At 38.2% G+C, this 23,106-nt stretch overlaps 2 long non-coding RNA genes across 3 annotated transcripts in view; both read left to right on the top strand.

The window, feature by feature from the left end:
- Positions 1–23,106, top strand: part of LOC144579894 (uncharacterized) — a 112,706-nt gene that overhangs the window by 43,149 nt on the left and 46,451 nt on the right. The window lies entirely within an intron of this gene.
- Positions 6,085–21,302, top strand: LOC118148885 (uncharacterized). Of its 2 annotated transcripts, none has more exons than XR_004735934.3 (3): positions 6,085–12,099; positions 15,102–15,315; positions 15,397–21,302. It is a non-coding gene; the product is annotated as an uncharacterized LOC118148885 (long non-coding RNA). The 2 variants fall into 2 exon arrangements; XR_004735935.3 differs by having other exon boundaries at positions 6,085–15,315; positions 15,397–15,662; positions 16,476–21,302.

The following is a 23,106-nucleotide window of genomic DNA, read 5'->3' as shown; positions in this document are numbered from 1 at the left end:
TTAGAGAGTACCTTGAGGGAGGAAATATTTCTGTTTCCTCTTCAGGGCAATCTGGCAAATTCTGCTCATATACTAAGAGGTGTGAATCAGTGCAGTGAGGCCAAAGGGATCATATGGTTGAATTCAAATCCTGAAGCAGTTACTTCTTTGGATATAAATGACTTTGCCATTAATTGTTTATGACATGTTAAGGCCTAAGAGCTAGAAAGATAAAATGATAAAAGACATGCATTTAGGGTGGTATATTAGAATTATATGTTGAGTGTTACTTGTGGTAGGTAAATACAGTGTGAAAAACATAGTAGCTGACACAGCCAATGATCAATAATCCATCTATTCACAATTAGAATATGTATGTGTGCATATACATATGCATTTATTTATATTTGGCCCTTCTTATTTCAGAAAGGATTGAAGATTATTTACCAAAATATACATGGTACAAAGAGATAAGTAAAATGGAAAACAAGTGAGTGGATGAGAGTACCAGAACCTAAATGAGAGTAGGAAGATGCAGATGAAGCTAGGACTTTACATTACACTTTAAATGTGTGCTGTCAGGATGGGTCTATTTGCTCATGTTGGCTACAAAGTTTGCTGTAAACTTTCCAGTAGCTAATAAGAAAGCAATATGGCCCCAAACTAAGAAGGAGCAAAATTATTTTTGATGCTAAGAAGACCAGTGAGGAATTTTTCATAAGCAGGGTGTTGCAAAATAACGAGGGCCTCAGCAATATCCCGAGTAAATATGGGAATGAGTTTTATTGGTTTGCTCTATGATCCTGTGCACCCTGAGGCTGGCTGATATTGACTCCTCCAGAAATAGCTATTTTTCATTTGTGGAGCTGCTTATTGTTTACCAAGGCTCAGGAATCTTTGAAGGGGATGATAGCAAAATATTGTTGTTCTTCTAGATTAAAACAGGTAACAGTACTTTGGCAACTAATCAATAGCTAATGTATACTCAGAATAATTGTGTGGGTATGTATATATATATAATTGTATTATATATATACACACATATAATACATATATATATACATAATGTATTTTTTATCCTAGAAGTAAACAAAACTTTTCTTAATTTTACTGATATTATTAACTTTGCTGTCATTTGATGTTGTTTATTTGAATATCACTCCTATAACTTCTGTTATGTGTATGAAGAAAAAAGGGCAGAATTTGAGAGTGTGTTTTCTTTTTAAATCTTACATGTTTCCTGTAAGAATTTTACATGTTTGCTTTAGACTCTTTAAAAAAAAACCATTTATTTGTAGAAATGATATGTGTTCATTTTCAGAGATTTGGAAAATATGAGAACACACAAATAACCTAAAATCTCATCATTTAGAAATAACTTTGGCATGTTATCTGTATGGTGTATGCAGTAGCTTAATTTTTTAATTTTATGAAGGTTACTACATAGTTCCACAGCTGTAGAAACTAGCTTTATCATCTCTCTACTTATGATTAAATAAATCTATTGATTTACTATCTGCATGAACACACAGAACTATCCTAAGATAGTGGATTGGGGAGTAAAACACAAAACCCAAATCTTTGAGTTTAAGAAACTTGAGACAAAATCTGACATTTATACATACACTCCCACCACCATCTTTTTTTGTTTTTGTTTTCTATTAAACAATATTAGATGTCAGTTTCCACAACAAAATAATGTTCCCTAGGTGAGGGTGCTTCAGAAAGTGAGATGCACTACACAAATGTGAATGGTATTGTCCTTGTTAGCTAATGCTAGTGACTTGGAAACTGGACAAGAGCCCAGTGACCAGGGCTATGACCATATGCTCTTGACCCTTTAATATAGAAGAAAAAGGGGGAAAAAAGAGGGAAATTAGAACACTCCAAAGTGGTGACCAGATGTAGAGGTCATAAAGTCAAATCTGGGCTCCTCTAAGCAAATGGTAGCCTTCTTTTCTTTGTTATCTTTTTTTATCAGCATTTCATGTTTCTTCCATATCATTTCTACTTTCCTTTTCTTTTTCTTCATTTGTTTTCTTATGATTGTCTTATGCCTCTTCCTCATCTTCCTCCTCTACCTTCTATTCCATGTTTATTGACCTGCTATGTGTTAAAATAACTATTTAAAATAGAAAAATGTGGGACACAGCTTTTAGATTTGAGTTTGAATTTTGAACCCAAGTGAAAAACTTCCATACAAATCTATGACAATCTTGGTTTGAACCATGACCACAGCCAAAAAAAAAAAAAAAAAGGAGATGATCCTTTCTTCTGGATATTCATATATGAGATTTGAGATTTCTGCGGGTGGTGGAGAGGTCTGTGATTCCAGCACCACTGTTGAGGTGAGGGTGCTTGTCTTGGCCATCTTTTTTTTTTTTAAATTTTATTGGATTTTAGGTTTTGGGGTACATGAGCAGAGCATGCAAGACAGTTGCGTAGGTACACATGGCAGTGTGCTTTGCTTTCCTTCTCCCCTTCACCCACATTTGGCATTTCTCCCCAAGCTATCCCTCCCCACCTCCCCCTCCCACTGGCCCTCCCCTTTTCCCCCCAATAGACCCCAGTGTTTAGTACTCCCCTCCCTGGGTCCATGTGTTCTCGTTTTTCATCACCCGCCTATGAGTGAGAATATGCGATGTTTCATTTTCTGTTCTTGTGTCAGTTTGCTGAGGATGATGTTCTCCAGATTCATCCATGTCCCTACAAACGACACAAACTCATCATTTCTGATTGCTGCGTAATATTCCATGGTGTATATGTGCCACATTTTTCCAATCCAGTCTATTATCAGTGGGCATTTGGGTTGATTCCAGGTCTTTGCTATTGTAAACAGTGCTGCAATGAACATTCGTGTACATGTGTCCTTATAGTAGAACGATTTATAGTCCTTTGGATATAGACCCAGTACTGGGATTGCTGGGTCAAATGGAATTTCTATTTCTAAGGCCTTGAGGAATCGCCACACTGTCTTCCACAATGGTTGGACTAATTTACACTCCCACCAACAGTGTAAAAGTGTTCCTTTTTCTCCACATCCTCTCCAGCATCTGTTGTCTCCAGACTTTTTAATGATCGCCATTCTAACTGGCGTGAGATGGTATCTCAATGTGGTTTTGATTTGCATCTCTCTGATGACCAGTGACGATGAGCATTTTTTCATAAGATTGTTGGCCTCATATATGTCTTCTTTCGAAAAATGTCTGTTCATATCCTTTGCCCACTTTTGAATGGGCTTGTTTGTGTTTTTTCTGTAAATATGTTTGAGTTCTTTGTAAATTCTGGATATCAGCCCTTGTCAGATGGGTAAACTGCAAAAATTTTTTCCCATTCTGTTGGTTGCCGATCCACTCTAGTGACTGTTTCTTTTGCCATGCAGAAGCTGTGGAGTTTCATTAGGTCCCATTTGTCTATTTTGGCTTTTGTTGCCAATGCTTTTGGTGTTTTGTTCATGAAGTCCTTGCCTACTCCTATGTCCTGGATAGTTTTGCCTAGATTTCTGTCTAGGGTTTTTATGGTGCCAGGTCTTATGTTTAAGTCTTTAATCCATCTGGAGTTAATTTTAGTGTAAGGTGTCAGGAAGGGGTCCAGTTTCTGCTTTCTGCACATGGCTAGCCAGTTTTCTCAACACCATTTGTTAAACAGGGAATCCTTTCCCCATTGCTTGTTTTTGTCAGGTTTATCAAAGATCGTATAGTTGTAGATATGTTGTGTTGCCTCCGGTGCCTCTGTTTTGTTCCATTGGTCTATATCTCTGTTTTGGTACCAGTACCATGCTGTTTTGATTACTGTAGCCTTGTAGTATAGTTTGAAATCCAGTAGTGTGATGCCCCCCGCTGTGTTCTTTTTGCTTAGAATTGACTTGGCTATGCAGGCTCTCTTTTGGTTCCATATGAAGGTCATGGTGGCTTTTTCCAGTTCTGTGAAGAAAGTCAATGGTAGCTTGATGGGGATAGCATTGATTCTGTAAATTACTTTGGGTAGTATAGCCATTTTCACGATATTAATTCTTCCTAACCATGAACATGAAATGTTTCTTCATCTGTTTGTGTCCTCTCTGATTTCGATGAGCAGTGGTTTGTAGTTCTCCTTGAAGAGGTCCCTTACGTTCCTTGTGAGTTGTATTCCAAGGTATTTTATTCTTTTTGTAGCAATTGTGAATGGCAGTTTGTTCTTGATTTGGCTTTCTTTAAGTCTGTTATTGGTGTATAGGAATGCTTGTGATTTTTGCACATTGATTTTATATCCTGAGACTTTGCTGAAGTTGCTTATCAGTTTCAGGAGTTTTTTGGCTGAGGCGATGGGGTCTTCTAGGTATACTATCATGTCGTCTGCAAATAGAGACAATTTGGCTTCCACCTATCCTATTTGAATACCCTTTATTTCTTTTTCTTGCCTGATTGCTCTGGCTAGAACTTCCAGTACTATATCGAATAGGAGTGGTGAAAGAGGGCATCCTTGTCTAGGGCCGGATTTCAAAGGGAATGCTTCCAGTTTTTGCCCATTCAGTATGATATTGGCTGTTGATTTGTCATAAATAGCTTTTATTACTTTGAGATACGTTCCATCGATACCGAGTTTATTGAGGGTTTTTAACATAAAGGGCTGTTGAATTTTGTCAAATGCCTTCTCTGCGTCAATTGAGATAATCATGTGGTTTTCGTCTTTGGTTCTGTTTATGTGGTGAATTACGTTGATAGACTTGCATATGTTGAACCAGCCTTGCATCCCCGGGATGAATCCTACTTGATCATGATGAATAAGTTTTTTGATTTGCTGTTGCAATCGGCTTGCCAATATTTTATTGAAGATTTTTGCATCTATGTTCATCATGGATATTGGCCTGAAGTTTTCTTTTCTTGTTGGGTCTCTGCCGGGTTTTGGTATCAGGATGATGTTGGTCTCGTAAAATGATTTGGGAAGGCTTCCCTCTTTTTGGATTGTTTGAAATAGTTTTAGAAGGAATGGTACCAGCTCCTCTTTTTGTGTCTGGTAGAATTCGGCTGTGAACCCGTCGGGGCCTGGGCTTTTTTTGAGTGGTAGGCTCTTAATTGCTGCCTTGACTTCTGACCTTGTTATTGGTCTATTCATAGTTTCAGCTTCCTCCTGGTTTAGGCTTGGGAGGACACAGGAGTCCAGGAATTTATCCATTTCTTCCAGGTTTACTAGTTTATGTGCATAGAGTTGTTTGTAATATTCTCTGATGATGGTTTGAATTTCTGTGGAATCTGTGGTGATTTCTCCTTTATCATTTTTTATTGCATCTATTTTGTTGTTCTCTCTTTTCTTTTTAATCAATCTGGCTAGTGGTCTGTCTATTTTGTTGATCTTTTCAAAAAACCAGCTCTTGGATTTATTGATTTTTTGAAGGGTTTTTCGTGTCTCCATCTCCTTCAGTTCAGCTCTGATCTTAGTTATTTCTTGTCTTTTGCTGGGTTTTGAGTTTTTTTGATCTTGCTCCTCTAGCTCTTTCAATTTTGATGATAGGGTGTCAATTTTGGATCTGTCCATTCTCCTCATATGGGCACTTATTGCTATATACTTTCCTCTAGAGACTGCTTTCAATGTGTCCCAGAGGTTCTGGCATGTTGTATCTTCGTTCTCATTGGTTTCGAAGAACTTCTTTATTTCTGTCTTCATTTCATTGTTTACCCAGTCAACATTCAAGAGCCAGTTGTTCAGTTTCCATGAAGCTGTGCGGTTCTGGATTTGTTTCTGTATTCTGAGTTCTAACTTGATTGCACTATGGTCTGAGAGGTTGTTTGTTATGATTTCAGTTGTTTTGCATTTGTTGAGCAGTGCTTTACTTCCAATTATGTGGTCAATTTTAGAGTAGGTGTGATGTGGTGCTGAGAAGAATGTATATTCTGTGGATTTGGGGTGGAGAGTTCTGTAAATGTCTATTAGGTTTGCTTGCTCCAGGTCTGAGTTCAAGCCCTGGATATCCTTGTTGATTTTCTGTCTGGTTGATCTGTCTAATATTGACAGTGGAGTGTTAAAGTCTCCCACTATTATTGTGTGGGAGTCTAAGTCTCTTTGTAAGTCATTAAGAACTTGCCTTATGTATCTGGGTGCTTCTGCATTGGGTCCATATATGTTCAGGATCGTTAGCTCTTCTTGTTGTATCGATCCTTTTACCATTATGTAATGGCCTTCTTTGTCTCTTTTGGTCTTTGTTGCTTTAAAGTCTATTTTATCAGAGATGAGAATTGCAACTCCTGCTTTTTTTTGCTCTCCATTTGCTTGGTAAATCTTTCTCCATCCCTTTATTTTGAGCCTTTGTGTATCCTTGCATGTGAGATGGGTTTTTTGGATATAGCACACTGATGGGTCTTGGCATCTTTATGGTCGCTCTCAGCAGTACCTCCCACCCTAGGCCATGGCTGCTGAAAATGACAACCCTGGAATTTTAGAAGAGGAGGGCACTTTTCCTTTTATGAACCCTGTGGACAGTATGCTACTTGTGTGTGTGTGACTGTGTGTGTGTGTTGGGGGGGTGGGTCTTCCTGAAAGCATGTATGAAAATTGAATATCAAACATGTTATAAGGTAAGTCTAATTATACTAACTTAAACACAGTCTTTGAAGATGTATTTCTAACATGTCACTTCGGTTCTTTAACTTTGATTTTTTTCCGCCCTGCAATAGAACATGCTGCCACCTGGCTTAAGTCCAGTGAGTTTCTGAGTAAGGATGAAGATCTACAGCTTTTAGTATGTTCACTAATTTCCATCTTTCTCTCAATAATGTTAGTTTTATGAAACATATATTTTTTGCTAGTATCAACCATTCCATTTTCCCATTTTCTACTACTTTATATAAAACACTAATGGCAATATATAATAAAACAATCAAACTCTTTCCACAACACTACCCACTGACAGAGATGGCTGTGCTGGCCATAGTGGGTGGCTGATTGGCCCCAGGCAGCTTTCTACATCATGGCTCAAAATGTTCATCTGGATGCCAAGGAAAATTTAAGAATGTGACTTATAACACTTAGGTTAATGGCTGTAATATATAATATATGTTAAAAGGTTATATGGAAGTTGAATTTAGGAAAATAGAGAACCATGTGCATAAGAAGATGGAGAGGGTAGAAATAAATGGCCTATAAGTAACATCTAAACAACCATCACATAATGACTAAGTTGCATGCAAAATTTACTTTATTGTTTTGGATATGTGTTTCTGTTACTTAATTTTATCTAGGGGATGGGATGGGCCCAGAGATGTGAGTTGAAGCAATAGAGAAGAGTGAGAACTATCTCTCAGAGGCATTGCCACTTTAATTTATTTCCCAGAAGCATCATTTAAGTAGACAGGAAAAAGTAATGACAACTGGAAATATAAATAAGGGGGCTGATAGGGATGTGTTCACTCTCAGTGCAAGGAACACTATTGAGTGCTGTGTGTTCCAGGAACTTGGGGGATGCCGAGGTAGTTGAGATGCAGCCTTTACGTTTTAGGAGTTCCAGGTGCATTTTGCATAATAATGTGAGTACAAAAATAAAAAATGGGAACAATCCAAATTGAATAATGAGATTTATTTTATTTTTAATATATTTTAAAATTTGTAAAAATTCCAAACTTTTAGAAAATTTGCAAGTACAGAGCGGCATAAAAAGTTTTTTGTTTTTCTGACAATTTTACTGTAAATTGTTGACCTGATGTCTCATCACCTCTAAGTATTTTAGTGTGTATTTCCCTACAAGCATATTCTCCTACATAATCACAATGTAACCGTTGAAATAAAAAAATTAACACTGATACATTACCGATTTTTTTTAAGAAAGAGATGAGATCTCACTGTGTTGATGGACTGAAGTGCAATGCCATGATCATAGCTCACTGCACCCTCAAACTCCTGGGCTCAAGCAAATTCTCCTGCCTGAGCCTCCTGAGTCACTGGGACTATAGGTTCACACCAGCACATCCACCTAATACATTTTCTTTCTTTTCTTTTCTTTTCTTTTCTTTCTTTCTTTCTTTCTTTCTTTCTTTCTTTCTTTCTTTCTCTCTTTTCTTTTTCTCTTTCTTTTCTTTCTTTCTTTTATAGGTTCACACCACCACATCCACCTAATTCATTCCTTCCTTCCTTCCTTCCTTCCTGCCTGCCTGCCTGCCTGCCTGCCTGCCTGCCTTCCTTCCTTCTTTCTTTCCTTTCTTCTGTCTTCTTTCTTTCTGAGATGGTTTCTGGCTACATTGCCTAGGCTTGTCTTGAACTCTTGACTTTAAGCAATCCTCCCACCATTACTTTCCAAAGCACTGGGACTCCAGCTGTGAGCCACTGCACCTGGCCCATTGCTAACTTTAATCCTCAGACCCCATTTAAGTTTTGCTGATCATCCCAATTATACACTTTATAACAAAAGGTTCCAGTTCAAAATCACACAGCACATTTAGTTGTCATTTTAGTTTCCTTCAGTCTAGAAGAAGTCCTCAGTTTTGTATTGACTTTTACAATATTGACACTTTTCAAAGGTTAGTTGTTTGGTAAAATGTCATTTAATTTGGGGTTGTCTGATATTTCTTCATGATTACACTCAGGTGATGCATCTTTGATAGGTGTGATGGTTAATGGTGGGTGTTAACTTGACTAGATTAAGGGATACCTAGATAGCTGGTAAAACATTATTTTTGTGTGTGTTTGTGTGAGGGAAAGATTTGTCCCCAATATGGGTGGGCACCAGACAATCATCTGGGGGCTCACCAGATAGAACAAAAAGGCAGAGGAAAGGTGAATTGAGCCTCTCTACTGGAGCTGGGACATCCTTATTCTCCTGCCCTTGGACGGCAGAACTCTAGGCTTTCCAGCCTTTGGACTCTGATTTGCACCAGTGGCTGACTGGGCTCTCAGGCCTTCAAACTCAGACTGAGAATTAGACCATCAGCTTCAACACTCTGTGCTGGGAAGCTCCCACACCTGGATGTTTTCCTTACTCTCTTTGAGCTTTGGCAGCCCACAGCAGATTGCCCCATTTTGGTGGACACTCTTCTTATTCAGCTAGGGTTTTAAAACCCCTGTGGGGCAGCCATCCTAGGGAATCTCTGCTCTATCTGAGCTCTGACATTCTGCTCTGGGCCACGGTGCCTCTCCCCTTTGGGGTCAAATGCTTCCCTTACTCTGCCTCAGTTCGTGGGTTTAGGACTGCACTATTTGAAGGAAAAGGAAGGAAAGCGAAAAGGGGAAGGAAAAAGAGGAAAAGAAGATAGATCTATTTTAAATTATGAAAATGGGAAGAAAAACAATATATATTTTGTATTTGTTTTCTATACTAATGAGAAATGGAGCCTCTAGGTCTCTTAAAAGACTAAAATATTAAGCATGTTTTTAAACTTTACATTTTTTTTTTCCTTAGGGGACTAATGTAATGCTTAATAATTAGGCTCAGATTCCTTGTTTGTATACTTATTTGGGGCCAGAAGGGAAGTATATTTAATTATACAATCTTCCCTTTTTTTTTAATATGTCCAAAAGCATTGGAAAATATTGGGAATTAACAATTATTGGTGAAGAGACTAGACTGTAAAGCTATTGTATTTTAAAATAAAGGTCAGCATTGCTCTTTAATTATTTCATTCAATTTTGCCCCAAAGGCATTTATCCTTGTTGTTATCCAATGAATTCCACTGTAAACCCTATTACTTTAATCCAGATAAAGTCACACAGTTATTTCTGACTCCATTTTGTGGTTCTATGGAGGTAATTACTACCAAGTGATCAGTGATTGAGTCTGAAAAAATGTATTTAATTATTATTAATTGAATAACCACTGAATTAATAAAACTGTCTTGGGACATTATATTGGAAATTAATTGAATATAATATGTCGAGCTTCAAGAAGTTATGCCCTGAGGGAGATAATGGAGGAGAAACAATCTTTTCCATGTAGGTGAAAGACACTTAATAAATGCTCATTAAATTAAATGTTTTCCTAACATTTGGAAGCTGGGGTCACTCATGGGAGATAAATGACAATTTCATTTATCTTTAGTTAGATAAATGAAATTCTTAAGTTAGAAAGTTCTTAATTTATAATTCTTGTCATGCAAATTCTTAAGTTAGAAAATCCAGTGACTTGTCAGATTTTAAATATCTAAATAGTAAGCTGGATTTAAAATAATCAATCTATTAGTTGATTATTTACTTTCTTATGTAAAATATAGTAATGAGGTCAGGTTAAATTAAGGTAAATAATGTAATGTTAACAGCTTAAAAATCTCCACAATACCATCCCTTTCTTTTTCTTTTAAAATGTAAGGTGTCAAGTAATTTCTTAAATAATAATATAGAATTATATATAGCTTTTCTGTCTCTGACTAGCTTGACGTTGCATTGTTCCATGATTTCAGCTTATAATTCTTACTAACCATAATGTGGAAGAATTGCAGGGCCTTAATGCAAGCCATGATTCTGGAATTACCTCATAAATTTACAAAAAAAAAAAAAAAAAAAAAGAAGTGGATGTTTTGCGCTTGGTAGTGTAAAGAAAGGGTTTGAAGAAGTTGTCACAGTAAGTACTTCTGCAGAATTCACAGAATCCAGGAAGTTAAAATCTCCCACTGAAAGAAGAGATGACCGTAATAGCCAACAATACATTTATTGATTCAGCATGACCTTAAAAATGCATTTCACTTCTTCGCTAAATGCAAGTGTGTATTTGTTAAAAACATTAAACAAAGTCTGCATATAGCTTCAAGGATTCAATAATAGTAAAGAGCATCAAATAACAGAGTCAAAAGAAACAAACTGAAGGAAACTGTGAGCAAAGATGAAAAGAGGAAGGTCTCTGGAAACAGTCAAGAAGAAAGATGACTGACCATTGAATGAGATTCCCATTCAAGTTCTGAGAAGACAGAAAAGCAATAAAGTGATGAGTCAATAGGAAAAGTACTTTGCTAAGAGGCAAGAACAACACATTTGCTTTCAGAAGTGAATAATCCTGAGACTTGAAGAATATATTTTGATTTCTATCCTTCATTTATTTTTGTTCAAATTTTTGTGTCTGATAACAGCTTAGAGGACTTTGGGAACTACTGCTTTATGTCCATATTTTAAGGCAGTCATTTACAACACCCCTTTAAGTCCCTGTCCTCCTTCCATTCCCCACCCAACCTCTGGACCATTTCCTAACAGACTCCATTGTGAAATTATTTGAACTAAAAAAAGCTTGCCTGAGGAAACAGCATTCTTTTAAATTTATGGAGCTTAAGGATCTTAAACAGGTAATTTTTCGAAGCAGTAAACTTGGTTAGGAGGGAAGAAAGGGCTGCCTTCCGGAAGGCTAGTTTGAGTTAAATTCAGATTCAGAAAAATAACACTTTTGGGCTCATTTGCTAACAATTCAACAGCAGTTTAGGAGATTTAAAAAGGAATGGATAGATATTCAGACCACTGACTACTCATTCTGAACCCAGAAGTCCAGAAAGTTTCTGAGGTTTTCTAGATTGCATCATGTATAATATCAAATCCTCATACATAACAAAACCCAAACCATCTGACTATAAAGTCTATGGTTCTCAATAATGTTAAGAAGTCTTATTCTACCTGTGGGAATCAAGATTATTGTCCCTACTTCTCTTTATCCTATAATAAAATGATATGTTCTTGTCCTTGGCCCTGGGAATTTGAAGTGCATTCTACTGTGGCAAGATTGTATTTTGCATCCTTCTAATGTAGGCCTGGCCATCTTACCTCTTTGGGCCAATGGAATGTGGGTGGAGTTGACAGTGTGTTTGTTCTAAGCCAAGGTCTTCAGGGGCATTGCATGTCCTGCACCCGCCTCCCTTTCATCACCATGAGAAAAAAATGCTATAGGAAGGTGCAGCCACTTCAGCCTGGGCCTAGAAAGGAGACACGAGGAGCATACCTGAATCCAACTAAAAGTCTCGGTTCAGCCTGGCCCTCCTATGTCCAGATGCCTTGCAGACCTGTGTGGAGATATGTCAATGTTGGTTGTATAAGTCACTAATATGCTGCTTCACAGGCTTAGATTTCAAAATTTACTTAGTATAAATCCTAAAGATCAAATGACATTACAAATGGCATCATTGTCCTGACGTACTCCAAATGTTCTTTCAGAATAAACTGCCTCAGAGCTTCCAGATAAAAAATGTAAGTCCTAGATTAAGTTATTTTTAATGTCACTTAAAATATCTCACCTCATTTTTTTCACTATGATGAATATATGAGCCATTACTGGACTGTCAAATTAAAAATAGCAAACCAATTTGCATGAAAAAATAGCCTACCATAGAGCCATTGTAAAGAAAAACCCAGAACTTTGGGACAACCCAATTCTTTGCCTTCTGTATACCTGCACCTGAGCAGCTGAATGTGGAGGGAGGAAACTGGTAGAGAAAATCCACTCTGCTGGCTGGTGTACGTAAGATTTATTTTAACACAGTCAGTCCCACCCCACTTTTATGGTAAGTTACTTTGTTAGTTTGTGCTCGCATTGTTATAAAGAAACACTGGAGACTGAGTAATTTATGAGAAAAGAGGTTTAATTGGCTCATGGTTCTGCAGACTGTACAAGAAGCATGGCAGCATCTGCTTCTGGGGAGGCTTCAGGGAGCTTTTACTCATGGTGGGAGGCAAAGTGGGAGCAGGCACCTCCCAGGGCAAAAGCAGGAGCAAGAGAGTGAAGGAGGGAGTGCTGTACACTTTTAAATGACCAGATCTCATGAGAACTCACTCACTATGGTGAGGACAATGGTATCAAGAGGGATGGTGCTAAACCAGTCATTAGAAATCCGCCCCCATGCTCCAATTACCCGCCACCATGCCCCACCTCCAACACTGGGGATTAGATTTCAATATGAAATTTGGACAGGGACACACATTCAAACTATATCAGTTATCTTTTTCTTTCACCAAGAGGGACCATTTCACATATTCTCCTCTCCCCTCAGACCTCCAACACCTTCTCCTCTGGGCCTCACTCTTAGCTGATGATCTTGCTTCTTAGTTTACTGAGAAAATAGAGGCAATCAGGAGAGGTTTACCTTATCTTCTACCTCCAACTCCATCTGGCTGTGTATCTAGATGGTGTTGTCATTCAAATGGTCCCAGTCCCTGGGCCTATATGGGACAGCCTCTCGGCACTGAATCTTTGAAGCCCATCCTGGGCTGCCTCCTTGAGAACTTCCCTTCTGCAATCGTGCTCTCTCCTTTCTGCAGCATCAATTTTCACCTCTTTGAGGGATCATTCCCATCAGCATACAATGTATGGTGTCTCTCCCAAGTTCTTCCCAAGTTATTGCTGTTCTTTATCACCAAACCAGTAAAATAGCCTGTGTTTGCTGTTTCCATGTCTTCACCTTCCATTTTCTCTCTAACTCATTCCAGTTAGGATGTCATCCTCATGGCTTCAAGAAGCGATTCTCATCAGGGTCACTAGAGACCTCTATGCTGCCAAATATCTTGGGTAATACTCCTTTTTCTTTGAAATACTCTCTTCACTTAATTTCCCATTCATCATCCTCTGCCAGTTTCTTCCTTTTATTGGAGTCATCTTCTGCATTTCCTCTGCTTGCTGTATCTGATTTCCTGACCTTCTAAATGTTGGAGTGCTATAGAGACAATGTCCTTGACTCTCTTTGGCTATCTATCATACCCTTTTCTAGGTTATTTTAACCAGCCCTAAGGTATCTATTTTCAGACAAATCCCAAATTTATATCTCCTCTAAGCTCCAAACTCACCTTTCCATTTGTATGTCAAATAAACATCTCAAACCAGACATGTTCAAAACCAAACTCTTACCTTCCATACCTGCTTCTTCCTCACTTTTTCCAAACTCAGTAATGGTAACTGCATTTGACCAGTAGCTCAGGCCAAAATCTAGGTGTCATGCTGATATTGTTCTTTCCTTCTCTCCCCATGTGAATCAGCAAAACCCACTGGCTCTATCGTCAAACTATCTGAAATCTGACGAGTTCTCACTCTTCACACCTGTGCCCTTTTGGCTTCCTTTTGGATTCTGTCATGATTGGCACCAGCACAGATGGGAACAGGGAAAGGCCAGGCATTTCTTCCCCCACTCCCTCTTTGATTCAGGCCTGCATCTGTAGAAGTCGCCACATTCCTGCAACTCCAGATGACCCTTGTCCATGGCCCCAGCTGGCACTGGGCTCTCCTGTTCCATTCTGTCTTTGCTCCTTCAGCTCTTGGAATAGTACTGCCTTTTCTCTTTTGCTTTGCATCCCATTTATGCCTCTGTAAACTTCAAATGAAATCTCTTCATTTGTTATATCTGAGGGTGAAGCTCTTTTCTGCTGGGACCCTGATAGACACACTGCTCTATCTAAAATATCATTCCTCTTCACTCCTCCTTCTCCCTTTAACTATTTTTTCTTAGTATTTACTATTAACTAAAATGTTTTATCTGTTGTTTTGTCTTTGCTTTTCGTTTTTTTGTCCTCCCTCTCCTCTTCCTCAAAAGCTATGCTTTCTGAGGGCTTTTATTTTTATTTCCACATCTTCATCCCTGGCTCCTAGAAGAACACCTGGTAGAGTTTCATGTAAATATGTTTCTGTGAAAGTTGGTTATGAAGTGTCATGCAATCTGGTGTCATTACATTAAGGGGAAATGAAAAAGTGAGTTGAATATTATGGCATGGTTATGTCTTTTTTAAAAAACCTCCCTATCCATATATAATATTGAGTAGTATGAAAGAAGCATATACCCCCCAAATATTAACAGGGGTTACTTTCCTGGGAGTGGATGGTAGAATTCAGTGGATTCAGTTTTCTCCTTTGTGCATATGTGCACAATTTGATTTTGTAGGAGAAATAAGACCATTGGAAACCTCTCTGAAGCTTTTGGAAAAATTAGAAAAACTCTTCTCCCAACCCTAGTGGAGGCACAGACCTGCTGGGACTAGGAAAGTGGATTTTATTTCTCAGTGGTCACCATTTTGAAAACACCACTGTACAACTTTATGTGTTGGCTTTGTTTTTTTTTTTTAATATCAGAAAAACATCATTTATATATGTCTTTCCCCTCAATATATTTTCAAACCCACCTTTTATGTTTTTTCAAAAATGTTTTGACATTACATAACGAAACCAAAATTTATTAATAGCTCCTTACTACTTTTTCTTGACAAAACAGAGTATACTCATGAGCAAGAAAGAAAACGAACAACAAACAAAAAGCTTATAAAATGAAGTAGGAAACTCAATGTTAACAGCTTAACACAGAAAGCCATTACAACAATGAACAAAAATCGCAAGTTAATGATGAAGTAACGTAGAAACAAATTTACAAACTACTAAAAACCTGGAATTGCCAATTGTTCAGAAATTCCACAGATGGATCATGAGTGGTAAGTAGCAGAAGAGTTTTGGGTACCCTCTACAGGCAAAGCTAACATTGCCAGCTGATCTGATTTTAAATTTTATCTCAGATATTTGACAGATCCCACTGAATTTTGATGACTTGACTTCTGGTCATGTACCCAACTAGATGTTTTGGAAAAAGTGAGTCCAAGGGAACTTGAATGCAGAGATGCTCAACTAGACCCAAGAAATTTTCATGTCTGGAGAGCAGAATTAAATGTCATGGAATCTGGTATCATTACATAATATAGAGAAATAAGACTTTTGCATTTCCATCTGGTGCAGCTTGGTAAACCCCAGAGGTGGCCTCTCCAGGTCAGAGTTGAGACACAAGGTTGGTGTCTCCTGGATGGTGTGGGAAATGCATGCCTTGTTGCTTGAACTGTATCCATCATGACACTGGCAAAGTAGACCAGAGAACTGGAAAACTTGGGTTGATCCTGGCTAATCATGCCTGCCACAGGGACAACGAGTTTCCAACATGGCTGTGAAGATCTGGTCCACATAACCAATGATAGATGGTGATGTAATAGTGATGGCCTGCCTGAGTTTCTTCTAGCTTGCCCTGCCACCTGGTCATGAGCTTTGTACTCTCTCCTGTTTTCTTCATCTTGTACCTGCTTTTCCCCCCAAAAAAAGAGCCACACTAGTTATAAAGGATAAATGTTTTGTAAAAAGTGAGTTCATAGGAATGCCAATGCACCAGTACCCAGCTGGGCCACAGGCTGCCTGCGGATCAGTTGTCCCACTGGTTGCAGAGTGGCTGATGTCCTTTTCCAGATTTTTAATGATCACAGTAAATGCTTTACAGATGGCATTAATAGATCTGGCCAGAACAATGATTCTCTTAGGACAGTTGCCTTCTGAGATGTTGATATGTACATTATCCTTCCCATGCAGCTCCTTAACTACTGTTACTTTCCACTCTGCCAGGGTTATGCCAACTCCCTTTCCATGTAATCTGCTTCAGTCATCCTGGAGGCTGTGGCAAGCAGTATTTGGGGATTTGAATACTTGTTAAGTGGTTAAGTGTTTGGTCACTGGTGGGAGTGACCAAACACTTTTCCTCTCAGTCATCCTGGGGCCACAAAGCAAGCCTGCTTTAATAAATAACATGTAAGTGGAAGATGTTTTGTATTCCTTCCAGGTGAAAGGGTTTAAGAGTGGCATATGATTTTCCATGCTCTTTTCTCTGGACATGGTGATTGTGGAAGGATATTTTGATGCAGATGTCCATACAACTGAAGTATGCAGAGATACCAAGACCTCATGAAGGACAGCTTCATTGAACCTCACCTGCCTCAGCACTCTATGAGTGACAAGTAAACTGTGTGTAACACCACAAAGATTTTGGGATTGTTTGTTACCACAGCATAAATTAGCCTATCTTGACCAATTGATTCACTTGTAAATATTACATAATTGTAGTACTTATACAGTTTCAGGCATCTTGGCAATAAATATTCATTAATGGATAGAATTAAGAATAAATTTAACATTCACTTAACAACTGACTATAAATTATGGAAGTAGATTGACTAGAACAGTTCAGTTCAGTTTGATTTATTGACTGATACTGTGATAGATACTGAGAATACAAAGATAAATTAGTTTTTAACCTGGAAGATTTTGGTTGGAAGATAAAATTGGAAAGATTGGTTACTGTCTGGGTATGTAGGACACTGAATTATAGACTGAGCCATTTTACTTCATCTTGTAGACAGTGGGAGGGAAAAGTAGGTATCAATGGATTTTGAGCAAGGGAGAAGTACTATTAAATCGACATTTTAGAAAAATTAATCTGCGATGGTGAAGGAAATACAAACATACACATTGAGAGGCTATTTCAGTAATCTAGGTGTGAGAAGATAAGGGTCCAGGCTGGGGTGTTGGTGATTGAAATGAGAAGGCATACTCAGAAATGAGAGAAATTAGAAAGTAAAAACAGGGCATTGGATATGTGAGGGGTCATGAGGTGAGAAGGAAGAATGATTAATGAATGACTCTTAGATTCTCTGTGACACCACTGGGTGAAGTTTGGAGAAGGTAAGAAGATGATGAGATCTTTTTGTTGTGTGTTCAACTTGAGGAATGACAGCTCATTCATGCAGAAATGTCCTTAACGGTAGTTTGTGAAGCAGGATTGGATGGAGCTTGGTAGAGAAGTTGAAGCCAAAGCTAGAAGATTATGGTATATTGATCATACTGGAAACAGTAAGGGTACAACTATCTAAAAGGGAGCTTGTAAGAGAGAAAAGGGTAGTAGGGCTTTGAAAGAAATCCTCATTTAGGGACATGAGACTGGAAAGGAATTAGCAAAGGACACAGGGGAGTAATCAGTAGGATAGGTAATTTTTACTGAGAATTTACTATACTAGGAATTTCACATGCATTTTATTATCTAATTTTCACAGCCTCCCCTAGGAGGAAGAGTTATCCAATTTAACATGTGAACAAACTGAGACTGATAGGAGTTTAAGAATTTTCACTGAGGTCAAATAGCGACTACATGATGATGCCAGGTCTGCTTGAAAACAAAATCTGTGTCCTTAACCATTGTGAAAACTCAAATGATCTAAGTTTTACATGAACCAGCTTGTTATTGAGAAGGGGCTAGCCAACAGGGTCATATGCGATAAATTCAAGAGAAATTATGTTTGAGAACAGACCATTGATTTGATGAACAGGAAGTGATGGTTATGAGTGGAAGTGATAGTAGTGAGCAAGAGCCTCACCACAGGGGATGAGGTAAAGGCATGAGTGGGTGGTGCTGAAGGAAGGAATTGGTAGAGACAACAAATCAAGAAATGTCAAGGGAAAGGAACAAGAGGAAGAGATACATCCTGGGGCATCTCAGGGTTAATTTCACAGGTATATTTATTTCCAAGACAGAGACACCATTTACAGATAAGATGAAAGGGCCCAATGGAGCCAGAGAATGGAGATACCACAAAGATGGTACCAGTGGAGTTGGTAATTTTTGGGGGAGGATAGAAAGACTGGGATCTAAAGTCCAGGGGAAGGGATCAGCTCTGGAGGGAGAAGAGCAACTATTTGCTTCAGGACCAGAGGGGAAGACCAGCTGTATCTTAAACTAGAGATACTCCGGCATCTCTTGAATTTACTGGATTTGGGGAAGTTCCCTTCACCACATTGATACCAGTGAAAGCCAATTTTAATTTAGATTAGCTCAGAATTAAATTCCCCATTTATTAAAATACCTATGTGAAAATGTGAGCTTGTTCTTTAAACTTATAGATAAAAATAAGTTTTGTAAGAAAAAAATTGTAGTTCTTTCAAGTTACATCACTGAGTCCTTAGTACTTTGTTTTAGAAAACCTCTTCACCTGCTGAGCTCATTTCCAGTGTCTGGTTTGAGTTCTGACCCTAAAACTGCTGTTTAATAAAATAAATACTTTTTGCTCTGGAAGCTTGAAGTCATTTTTTCTTTTCTTTTTCTTTCTTTTTTTTTTTTTTTGAGAGTCTTGCTCTGTTGCCCAGGCTGGAGTGCAGTGGTGTGATCCTGGCTCACTGCACTATTCACCTCCTGGGTTCAAGCAGTTCTCCTGCCTCAGCGGAAGAGTAGTTGGCACTACAGATGTGTGCCACCACACCAGCTAATTTTTGTGTTTTTTTAGTAGAGATGAGGTTTCGTCATGTTGGCCAGGTTGGCCTTGAGCTCCTGATATCAGGTGATCCACCCGCCTTGGCCTCCCAGAGTGCTGGGATTATAGGCATGAGCCACCACACCTGGCCTGGCAGCTTTAAGTCTTTAATATACACATCTGAATTATTTTTATAATAACTTATTGGTTTCTTATATAAATTCCAAGGCATATCTAATAGTCTGTCATTGCAATCTGAATCAGCTTTTTTTTCTAAGCAAACAAAATTAAAAGGGCTTTAGGGTTAATTACATGATTAAACATTTAGCGACTCCCAAAAACTTAGTGAAATGAAATGTGTAGAAATTGTTGACTCAGTATTCTAAATAAGTCTACTCTTCAGGAATGTCCATGGCTTTGGCAGGATTCAAGGAACATGAAGATTAGGGGAAATTTTTAAATGAGATTTATAAAGGAACAAGAACACAATGATATAAAACATAAGAAAGGAAAAAAAATAAGAAATCTAGTATTTTTGTCAGAAGCAAGTTTTCTCATGAAAATAAAAAAATATATAATTTAATTTGCATTTTTGGGGGGTCAACTCTGGTTTATTTTGTTGGTTTTGTTTATTTATGTGCTTGAAAGATTTGGCTGCTGGGTCCTTGTAAGTCTTGGGGAACTCTGAGCTTCATTCCTCTTGACTTGCCAAGTGGTGTAGGGAAAGTTGCTTCATCTTTTATATTTATATTTTTGAAAGTATTTGTGAGTTATATGAAAAGCTGAACAGTACTTCACATTATAGAACAGCTGGAGTAAACTGAGTGGGGCCGAGGAGACAGATTGTGCCACTCACTTTCCATGGGACTCTGTTGGGCTCACTGGGTAGTTAGTTCTGTGGTTCAGGGTTGGCTTCACCAGCTTCACTTGTGGCTTTGGGACACTACTTTTTCTCCACACTCTCTTCCTCCCCCAGCTTCTTTGCTGACTCCTCTTCCTTGATCCAGCTCTGAAATGCAAAGATTCTCTGAAGGTCTATCTCCATACCCTTCTCTTCTATCATTACCCATGTGCTAGTCCAATCTTTTTCACTCCCAACGTTCCTGCCATGTTTCCACATACCAGTCAGACGTTTGTGCCTGTGTGCCCCATAGGTACTTTAAACCCAACACCTCCAAAATTTAGCATGTCTTCCAGTTCCTTTATCAGAATGCTCCCCTTTCTGGACTCTGTGTTGATTAAGAGCATTGCTGGCCGGGTGCAGTGGCTCACGCCTGTAATCCCAGCACTTTGGGAGGCCGAGGCGGGTAGATCACGAGGTCAGGAGTTGGAGTCCAGTCTGGCCAACATAGTGAAACTGCGTCTCTACTAAAAATACAAAAATGTAGCCAGGTATAGTGGTGTGCGCCTGTAATCCCAGCTACTGGAGAGGTTGAGGCAAGAGAATCACGTGAACTCGAGAGGCGGAGGTTGCAGTGAGCTGAGAAAATGCCACTGCACTCCAGCCCGAGCGATATTGAGAGACTACGTCTCAAAATGCAAAACAAAACAAAAAGCATTGCCTTCTCATAGTCAAGAAAACTAGAAATGTTTTCATTTTCTTTGCCTCTCACATCTGATCAACTGTGTGTTGTTAATACTGTCTCAAATGATTTAATCTCCTTCATTTCCCCATCTTATAAGTAGCCACATCTGTTTATACGATCTCTAAAATGTTCCCAGTATCTCTCTCTTGTCCTCCTATCTTCTGCCCTTGTTCTGACCTCATCACCTATTGTATCAGCCAGCTATTCTAGCCTTCTTGCCTCCTTCTCTGTTCATTCCATCCTGCTCACAGCTGCCAGAGTTGTTTTCTAAAATACTAATTTAATTATAGCAATCTTTTGCTGAAAAACCAGTGGCTTCTGCAGTAGAGTCTGGCTGTAGCCTCATTTTCTGACTACACTGCTTCTGCACCCCTTTCCACTCCCGCATGTAATCCATGTCTGCTCTGTCCTGCACATCAAGCACACCATAAGCTTTCATGGCCCCATGTTTTTTTGTCCTTCTGTAATTTCTTACCTGTCTTATCTACTGGGTGAAATTACAGCAATCCCTCAAGATCCAGCTCTATTGAAAAGCTATAATAGACTATGTTTAGACTATAGTAGGACTCCAATAAATGTTTTTTGGATAAATCAGTCAAAAAGAAAATACAAAAGCCTTATGGTACCAGTAAAGGATGAGGATTATTTTGTTAGCTGAGAAATATAACTGTGTCAAGTCTATACTGTCCAAGATCCCTACCTGCTGTTGGCATGGTCTGCCTCAGACAATCCTTCCTTAGATCCCTTTATATGTATATATGAATATATATACATGAATATATATGAATATATATACATATATATACATACGTATATATTTTTTGTTTGCTCAATATATATTTACATATATATGTATATATATTTGAGCAAACAAAATTAGAAGGCTCAAATATATATATATTATATAATTAGAAGGGCTTTAGGATTAATTACATGATTAAATATTTAGTGACTCCCAAAAACTTGGTAAAATGAAATGTGTAGAAATTGTTGACTCGGTATTCTAAATGAGTCTACTCTTCAGGAATTGTCCATGGCTTTGGCAGGATTCAAGGAACATGAAGATTAGGGGGATTTTTTTTATGAGATTGAAAAAGGAACAAGAACACAATGATATAAAACATAAAAGAATCTAGTATTTTTGTCAGAAGAAAGTTTTCTCATGAAAATCGAAAAATGTAATTTAATTTGCATGTTTTTTGTCAATTCTATTTTGTTGGTTTTGTTTATTTTGTGCTAAATAAATGTTTTTAGTTTTACTAAAAATTATACTATAATGAACATATTTATATTTTTTGGAATGCTTTAACAAGTATATCAAGTATATCTATAGTGTAGGTTTTTTTTTTGAGACAGAGTCTCATTCTTTCACCCAGGCTGGAATGCAGTGTCATGATCTTGGCTCACTGCAACCTCTGCCTCTTGGGTTCAAGTGATTCTTCTGCCTCAGCCTCCTGAGTGGATGGGATTACAGGCATGCACCCCCTTGCCTAGCCAATTTTTGTATTTTTAGTAGAGACGGGGTCTTGCAATGGTGGCCAGGATAGTCCCAAACTCCGGACCACAAGTGATCTGCCTGCCTTGGCCTCCTAGAATGCTGGGATTACAGGCATGAGCCACCTTACCTGGTATATACACATTCCTTTTAAATTTAGAAAGCTAGCCCTTTGTCTACAATATGAGTTGTAAACAATATTACAAGTTTACCAATTGTCTTTGATTTTGTTCATTATTTTTTATTGGATAGAAATTTTTAAATCTTTGCAGCTAAATTTATCAATATTCTTTATGCTTCTACATTTTGTGTCATTCTTTAAAAAGTCTTCTTCATTCTAAGATTATGAATAAATATGCACAGTTTTCTTTAGGCATTATTATAGTTTCTTTTTCAGAGTTTATATCTTTGATCTGTATGAAATTTACTGTGGTATAAGGAGTGAGATGAAATTTGTCTTAATTTTTTCCCCAAGTTGTTACTAGTTATACCAAATCCACTTATTGAATATGCTTTTCTTCACTAGTTTGAAATGTAGCTTTTATATAAAATTTTATTGCATAGTTATGTGTATTTCTGAACTCTGTACAATTTAATTAGTGAAAACTTGTGATGTCCCAAACCAATAGTTTAGGAGATCCAGCATTAAATCAGAGTTACTCTGGATCCAGATCTATTAACAGATAGAAATTTCACTGTCACAAAATTTAGGTGAGCAAACATGTAACTTTATTTCCTTACAACCCAACTTAGTTTAGCTCTTCAGTCCCTATGTCCATTTTGTGGTAGAACTCTTAATACAGCCAATTCAAGGTATCTCTGTGTCCGATGGGTGATCTAAGACCTGGGGGTTGGGGATGAGATAACTTTTCTCTCATCCAGGATTTGGTAAAGGGGGTGAATCTGGTTGATAGCCATCTCTGTCTTCTGGCATCTATAAGATATAAGTCAATCTGTCTGGTCCTTCTCATTGTGCACTGGCATCTAATTTTGTCCTGGCCATGGGCCTTCACTTGCTAGTTCCAGGCACCTGTGCCTTCTATCCCCATTCCAGGACCTTTCTTTGTGTTCCTGAACCCTTTTCACAGGCAG

Source organism: Callithrix jacchus, chromosome 17 (genome assembly GCF_049354715.1).
Source record: "Callithrix jacchus isolate 240 chromosome 17, calJac240_pri, whole genome shotgun sequence".
NCBI lineage: Eukaryota > Metazoa > Chordata > Mammalia > Primates > Cebidae > Callithrix > Callithrix jacchus.
This window is presented reverse-complemented; position numbering and strand designations above follow the sequence as displayed.